This window comes from Rattus norvegicus, chromosome X, assembly GCF_021556685.1.
Source record: "Rattus norvegicus strain SHRSP/BbbUtx chromosome X, alternate assembly SHRSP_T2T, whole genome shotgun sequence".
In the NCBI taxonomy this organism is placed as follows: domain Eukaryota; kingdom Metazoa; phylum Chordata; class Mammalia; order Rodentia; family Muridae; genus Rattus; species Rattus norvegicus.
The window spans coordinates 136,690,644-136,699,262 of NC_141554.1; the positions used below are offsets into that span (position 1 = coordinate 136,690,644).

Sequence of the window (8,619 nt, forward strand, 5' to 3'; positions counted from 1 at the left end):
AATATAATAAGGTCAGAAATTTGTGTGCATGTGTTGCTTTGTCATTGCATTTTTGTTGTTGCTCTTCATTTTTAAGTTGAAAATAAAATCCTTTCTCATAAAATATATCATGAATATAGTTTCTTCTCTTCCCTCCACTCCTCCAGTTCCTTGCCATCTTTAATCCCCTCTGGATCTGTTCCCTTTCTGTCTCTCCTTTGAAAAGTATAGGATTCTGAAGAGATAATAACCAAACATGACAAAATAAGATTTAATAAGATAAAGCAAAATTGTTCATACCAAAGTTGAATACAGCAACCCAACAGGAGGAAAAGAGTTCCAAGAGCAGACAAAGGAGTCAGAGACACACTTGTTCTCATGGTCAGGAGCTCCATAAAAATTTTAAGCTGATAGCTATAAAAAATATACAAAGACAGCAGGCAGTTGTTTTCTGTCTGGCTTCTCCCACGCCAAAGTACGTGCATCCACCTCATGGAAGACTCAATGGACATGGACATGAAACTTCTTAGGCCTCAGAACTACCTTTCCAGTTGTGAACCAAAGGCTGACAAAGACTATCACTTTAAAGTGGATAATGATGAAAATGAGCACCAATTATCATTAAAAATGCTCAGGTTAGGAGCAGGGGCAAAAGATGAGTTACACATTGTAGAGGCAGAAGCAATGAACTATGACTGCAGTCCAATTAAAGAAACACTGGACTTCCTGTGTTTACCGGGAGGCCCACATCCTCGGATGCCGGCCCGCAGCAGCTCTCTGCTCCCAGACCCCGTGGGAGAGAGACCTCACCGCCTGGTCAGGTGGGCACTCCTGAGGCTGCAGAGCGGAAGAGACCACCAACACTGCCCACCCCTGCCCACATCCCTGGCCCAAGAGGAAACTGTATAAGGCCTCTGGGTTCCCGTGGGGGAGGGCCCAGGAGCGGCAGGATCCCTGCACCTGAGACACCTCCGGAACCTGAAGGAACAGACCGGATAAACAGTTCTCTGCACCCAAATCCCGTGGGAGGGAGAGCTAAACCTTCAGAGAGGCAGACACGCCTGGGAAACCAGAAGAGACTGCACGCTGCACACATTACTGATTCCAGAGGAAAACACCAAACACCATCTGGAACCCTGGTGCACTGAAGCACCCGGAAACGGTGGCGCAGATCTTCCTGGTTCTGCCGCCTCAGAGAGCTCGTGGGCAGCACCCCGCGAGCAAACTTGAGCCTTGGGACCACAGGTAAGACCAACTTTTCTGCTGCAAGTGACCTGCTTGGTGAACTCAAGACACAGGCCCACAGGAACAGCTGGAGACCTGTAGAGAGGAAAAACTACACGCCCGAAAGCAGAACACTCTGCCCCCATAACTGGCTGAAAGAAAACAGGAAAACAGGTCTACAGCACTCCTGACACACAGGCTTATAGAACAGTCTAGCCACTGTCAGAAATAGCAGAACAAAGTAACACTAGAGATAATCTGATGGCGAGAGGCAAGCGCAGGAACCCAAGCAACAGAAACCAAGACTACATGGCACCATCGGAGCCCAATTCTCCCATCAAAACAAACATGGAATATCCAAACACACCAGAAAAGCAAGATCTAGTTTCAAAATCATATTTGATCATGATGCTGGAGGACTTCAAGAAAGACGTGAAGAACTCCATTAGAGAACAAGTAGAAGCCTACAGAGAGGAATCGCAAAAATGCCTGAAAGAATTCCAGGAAAACATAAATAAACAAGTAGAAGCCCATAGAGAGGAGACACAAAAATCCCTGAAAGAATTCCAGGAAAACACAATCAAACAGTTGAAGGAATTAAAAATGGAAATAGAAGCAATCAAGAAAGAACACATGGAAACAACCCTGGATATAGAAAACCAAAAGAAGAGACAAGGAGCTGTAGATACAAGGTTCACCAACAGAATACAAGAGATGGAAGAGAGAATCTCAGGAGCAGAAGATTCCATAGAAATCATTGACTAACTGTCAAAGATAATGTAAAGCGGAAAAAGCTACTGGTCCAAAACATACAGGAAATCCAGGACTCAATGAGAAGATCAAACCTAAGGATAATAAGTATAGAAGAGAGTAAAGACTCCCAGCTCAAAGGACCAGTAAATATCTTCAACAAAATCATAGAAGAAAACTTCCCTAACCTAAAAAAAGAGATACCCATAGGCATACAAGAAGCCTACAGAACTCCAAATAGATTGGACCAGAAAAGAAACACCTCCCGTCACATAATTGTCAAAACACCAAACGCACAAAATAAAGAAAGAATATTAAAAGCAGTAAGGGAAAAAGGTCAAGTAACATATAAGGGCAGACCTATCAGAATCACACCAGACTTTTCGCCAGAAATTATGAAGGCCAGAAGATGCTGGACTGAAGTCATACATACCCTAGGAGAACACAAATGCCAGCCCAGGTTACTGTATCCTGCAAAACTCTCAATTAACATAGATGGAGAAATCAAGATATTCCATGACAAAACCAAATTTACACAATATCTTTCTACAAATCCAGCACTACGAAGGATAATAAATGGTAAAGCCCAACATAAGGAGGCAAGCTATACCCTAGAAGAAGCAAGAAACTAATCGTCTTGGCAACAAAACAAAGAGAAGAAAAGCACACAAACATAACCTCACATCCAAATATGAATATAGCAGGAAGCAATAATCACTATTCCTTAATATCTCTCAACATCAATGGCCTCAACTCCCCAATAAAAAGACATAGATTAACAAACTGGATATGCAACGAGGACCCTGCATTCTGCTGCCTACAGGAAACACACCTCAGAGACAAAGACAGACACTACCTCAGAGTGAAAGACTGGAAAACAACTTTCCAAGCAAATGGTCAGAAGAAGCAAGCTGGAGTAGCCATTCTAATATCAAATAAAATCAATTTTCAACTAAAAGTCATCAAAAAAGATAAGGAAGGACACTTCATATTCATCAAAGGAAAAATCCACCAAGATGAACTATCAATCCTAAATATCTATACCCCAAATACAAGGGCACCTACATACGTAAAAGAAACCTTACTAAAGCTCAAAACACACATTGCACCTCACACAATAATAGTGGGAGATTTCAACACCCCACTCTCATCAATGGACAGATCATGGAAACAGAAATTAAACAGAGACGTAGACAGACTAAGAGAAGTCATGAGCCAAATGGACTTAACGGATATTTATAGAACATTCTATCCTAAAGCAAAAGGATATACCTTCTTCTGAGCTCCTCATGGTACTTTCTCCAAAATTGACCATATAATTGGTCAAAAAACGGGCCTCAACAGGTACAGAAAGATAGAAATAATCCCATGCGTGCTATCAGACCACCACGGCCTAAAACTGGTCTTCAATAACAATAAGGGAAGAATGCCCACATATACGTGGAAATTGAACAATGCTCTACTCAATGATAACCTGGTCAAGGAAGAAATAAAGAAAGAAATTAAAAACTTTTTAGAATTTAATGAAAATGAAGGTACAACATACCCAAACTTATGGGACACAATGAAAGCTGTGCTAAGAGGAAAACTCATAGCGCTGAGTGCCTGCAGAAAGAAACAGGAAAGAGCATATGTCAGCAGCTTGACAGCCCACCTAAAAGCTCTAGAACAAAAAGAAGCAAATACACCCAGGAGGAGTAGAAGGCAGGAAATAATCAAACTCAGAGCTGAAATCAACCAAGTAGAAACAAAAAGGACCATAGAAAGAATCAACAGAACCAAAAGTTGGTTCTTTGAGAAAATCAACAAGATAGATAAACCCTTAGCCAGACTAACCAGAGGACACAGAGAGTGTATCCAAATTAACAAAATCAGAAATGAAAAGGAGACATAACTACAGATTCAGAGGAAATTCAAAAAATCATCAGATCTTACTATAAAAACCTATATTCAACAAAACTTGAAAATCTACAGGAAATGGACAATCTCCTAGACAGATAGCAGGTACCGAAGTTAAATCAGGAACAGATAAACCAGTTAAACAACCCCATAACTCCTAAGGAAATAGAAGCAGTCATTAAAGGTCTCCCAACCAAAAAGAGCCCAGGTCCAGACGGGTTTAGTGCAGAATTCTATCAGACCTTCATAGAAGACCACATACCAATATTATCCAAACTATTCCACAAAATTGAAACAGATGGAGCCCTACCGAATTCCTTCTACGAAGCCACAATTACTCTTATACCTAAACCATACAAAGACACAACAAAGAAAGAGAACTTCAGACCAAATTCCCTTATGAATATCGACGCAAAAATACTCAATAAAATTCTGGCAAACCGAATCCAAGAGCACATCAAAACAATCATCCACCATGATCAAGTAGGCTTCATCCCAGGCATGCAGGGATGGTTTAATATACGGAAAACCATCAACGTGATCCATTATATAAACAAACTGAAAGAACAAAACCACATGATCATTTCATTAGATGCTGAGAAAGCATTTGACAAAATTCAACACCCCTTCATGATAAAAGTCCTGGAAAGAATTGGAATTCAAGGCCCATACCTAAACATAGTAAAAGCCATATACAGCAAACCAGTTGCTAACATTAAACTAAATCGAGAGAAACTTGAAGCAATCCCACTAAAATCAGGGACTAGATAGACAAGGCTGCCCACTCTCTCCCTACTTATTCAATATAGTTCTTGAAGTTCTAGCCAGAGCAATCAGACAACAAAAGGAGGTCAAGGGGATACAGATCGGAAAAGAAGAGGTCACAATATCACTGTTTGCAGATGATATGATAGTATATTTAAGTGATCCCAAAAGTTCCACCAGAGAACTACTAAAGCTGATAAACAACTTCAGCAGAGTGGCTGGGTATAAAATTAACTCAAATAAATCAGTAGCCTTCCTCTACACAAAAGAGAAACAAGCCGAGAAAGAAATTAGTGAAACGACACCCTTCATAATAGACCCAAATAATATAAAGTACCTCGGTGTGACTTTAACCAAGCAAGTAAAAGATCTGTACAATAAGAACTTCAAGACACTGAAGAAAGAAATTGAAGAAGACCTCAGAGGATGGAAAGATCTCCCATGCTCATGGATTGGCAGGATTAATATAGTAAAAATGGCCATTTTACCAAAAGCGATCTACAGATTCAATGCAATCCCCATCAAAATACCAATCCAATTCTTCAACGAGGTAGACAGAACAATTTGCAAATTCATCTGGAATAACAACAAACCCAGGATAGCTAAAACTATTCTCAACAATAAAAGGACTTCAGGGGGAATCACTATCCCTGAACTCAAGCAGTATTACAGAGCAATAGTGATAAAAACTGCATGGTATTGGTACAGAGACAGACAGATAGACCAATGGAATAGAATTGAAGACCCAGAAATGAACCCACACACCTATGGTCACTTGATTTTTGACAAAGGAGCCAAAACCATCCAATGGAAAAAAGATAGCATTTTCAGCAAATGGTGCTGGTTCAACTGGAGGTCAACCATCCTTATCACCCTGTACAAAGCTTAAGTCCAAGTGGATCAAGGACCTCCACATCAAACCAGACACACTCAAACTAATAGAAGAAAAACTAGGGAAGCATCTGGAACACATGGGCACTGGAAAAAATTTCCTGAACAAAACACCAATGCCTTCTGCTCTAAGATCAAGAATCAACAAATGGGACCTCATAAAACTGCAAAGCTTCTGTAAGGCAAAGGATACTGTGGTTAGGACAAAACGGCAACCAACAGATTGGGAAAAGATCTTTACCAATCCTACAACAGATAGAGGGCTTATATCCAAAATATACAAAGAACTCAAGAAGTTACACCGCAGGGAGACAGGTAACCCTATTAAAAAATGGGGTTCAGAGCTAAACAAAGAATTCACAGCTGAGGAATGCCGAACGGCTGAGAAACACCTAAAGAAATGTTCAACATCTTTAGTCATAAGGGAAATGCAAATCAAAACAACCCTGAGATTTCACCTCACACCAGTGAGAATGACTAAGATCAAAAACTCAGGTGACAGCAGATGCTGGCGAGGATGCGGAGAAAGAGGAACACTCCTCCATTGTTGGTGGGATTGCAGACTGGTACAACCATTCTGGAAATCAGTCTGGAGGTTCCTCAGAAAATTGGACATTAAAATGCCTGAGAATCCAGCTATACCTCTCTTGGGCATATACCCAAAAGATGCCCCAACATATAAAAAAGACACGTGCTCCACTATGTTCATCGCAGCCTTATTTATAATAGCCAGAAGCTGGAAAGAACCCAGATGCCCTTCAACAGAGGAATGGATACAGAAAATGTGGTACATCTACACAATGGAATATTACTCAGCTATCAAAAACAACGGCTTTATGAAATTCGTAGGCAAATGGTTGGAACTGGAAAATATCATCCTGAGTGAGCTAACCCAATCACAGAAAGACATACATGGTATGCACTCATTGATAAGTGGCTATTAGCCCAAATGCTTGAATTACCCTTGATGCCTAGAACAAATGAAACTCAAGACGGATGATCAAAATGTGAATGCTTCACTCCTTCTCTAAAAGGGGAAGAAGAATACCCTTGGCAGGGAAGAGAGAGGCAAAGATTAAAACAGAGACTGAAGGAACACCCATTCAGAGCCTGCCCCACATGTGGCCCATACATATACAGCCACCCAATTGGACAAGATGGATGAAGCAAAGAAGTGCAGACCGACAGGAGCCGGATGTAGATCTCTCCTAAGATACACAGCCAGAATTCAGCAAATACAGAGGCGAATGCCAGCAGCAAACCACTGAACTGAGAATGGGACCCCCGTTGAAGGCATCAGAGAAAGGACTGGAAGAGCTTGAAGGGGCTAGAGACCCCATATGTACAACAATGCCAAGCAACCAGAGCTTCCAGGGACTAAGCCACTACCTAAAGACTATACATGGACTGACCCTGGATTCTGACCTCATAGGTAGCAATGAATATCCTAGTGAGAGCACCAGTGGAAGGGGAAGCCCTGGGTCCTGCTAAGACTGAACCCCCAGTGAACTAGACTGTTGGGGGGAGGGCGGCAATGGGGGGAGGGTTGGGAGGGCAACACCCATAAAGAAGTGGAGGGGGGAGGTTGATGTTTGCCCGGAAACCGGGAAAGGGAATAACACTCGAAATGTATATAAGAAATACTCAGGTTATGAAAAAAAAACAAAACAAAACAAACAAAAAAAAAAAACAAGAAACCCTGGCAACTTTGAAAATGTCTGACAACCAACAGCTTCCCTTGGGGGCTTCGAAATTACACCTGTGGCCTATAGGTTGATGTGTGGTTCTGGGCCTGTACATATTAGTGGACAGCTAGTAGCTGTAGAGGAAGATACAGAGTCAGAAGATGAAGATGAAGAAGATATGAAACTGTTAGGCATGTTTGGAAAGAGATCTGCTCCTGGACATGGTAACAAAGTGCCACACAAAAAAGTAAAACTTGATGAAGAAGATGATGTTTTTGATAAAGAGGAAACTGAAGAAAAGGTTCCTGTGAAGAAATTTGTATGAGATATCCCAGCCAAAAATGCACAAAAATCAAACCAAAATGAAAAAGACTTAAAACCATCAAAACCAAGATCAAAGTGTCAAGAGTCCTTTAAAAAAGCAGGAAAAAATTCCCAAAACACCAAAAGGACCTAGTTCTGTAGAAGATCTTAAGGCAAAAATGCAAGCAAGTATAGAAAATGTGAATCTCTTCCCAAAGTAGAAGCCAAGTTCATTAATTATGTGAAGAAGTTTTCCTGGATGACTGACCAGGAGGCTATTCAAGACCTCTGGCAGTGGAGGAAGTCTCTTTAAGAAAATGGTTTAAACAGTTTGAAATATTTTGTCTTACTTCATTTCCATAGTAGTTGATATCTGGATGTCCTTTTTATAATGCAAAGTGAGAATTTTCCTTACTGGGTTGAATAAATGTTGTCTAGGTTCAATTGTCAAGAATGTGTTGTCTAAAATGTGTGTTCAGTCTTCAAGGATGGAACTCTACCCTTTACTTGGTTTTAACTATGTATGGAATGTTATTATAGGACATAGTAATAATGGTGATCAGATGTGGAAATGGTAGGGAGACAAAAATATACATGTGAAATAAACTCAGGATTTTAATAAAGTAAAAAAATATATGAAGAACCTGGTATAGATCCATGTAGGCCCTATGCTTCCTGCTTCAGCCTCTGTAAGCTCGAATGCACATTGATAAGTTGATTCAGAAGGCCTTGTTCTCTTGGTGTTCTCCATTTCCTATGGCTTCTCCAATCTTTCTGCCTCCTCCTTGAGCTCTAAGGGGAACAATTTGACTGAGACCTCCAATTTAGAGTCTTTCTGCATAGTATGTAGATGTGGTCTCTGCATCTGTTCCCATCTGCTGCCAGAGTTAGGTTCTTTGATGATGCCTGGATAAGGGACCAATCTATGTATCTATGAGTATAGCAGAATATCATTAGAGATCATTTTATTTACTCTTTTAGATCAGTCCTGTTTGGTCTTTGGGATATCTAGTGTCTGGTTCCTGGTTACCCAAGCAGTGTCAGGTATGGCCTCCTTCTTGTGGAGTAAGCCTTAAGTGAAATCATGGGTTGGCTACTCCCACAAGTTCTGTGCCACAATTGT

The 8,619-nt window shown here is 40.9% G+C and overlaps 1 pseudogene; it reads left to right on the forward strand.

Moving 5' to 3' along the window:
* Positions 1-471: 471 nt before the first annotated feature.
* On the forward strand, positions 472-7,809 carry Npm1-ps20 (nucleophosmin 1, pseudogene 20; annotated as a pseudogene).
* The last annotated feature ends 810 nt before the right edge of the window (positions 7,810-8,619 follow it).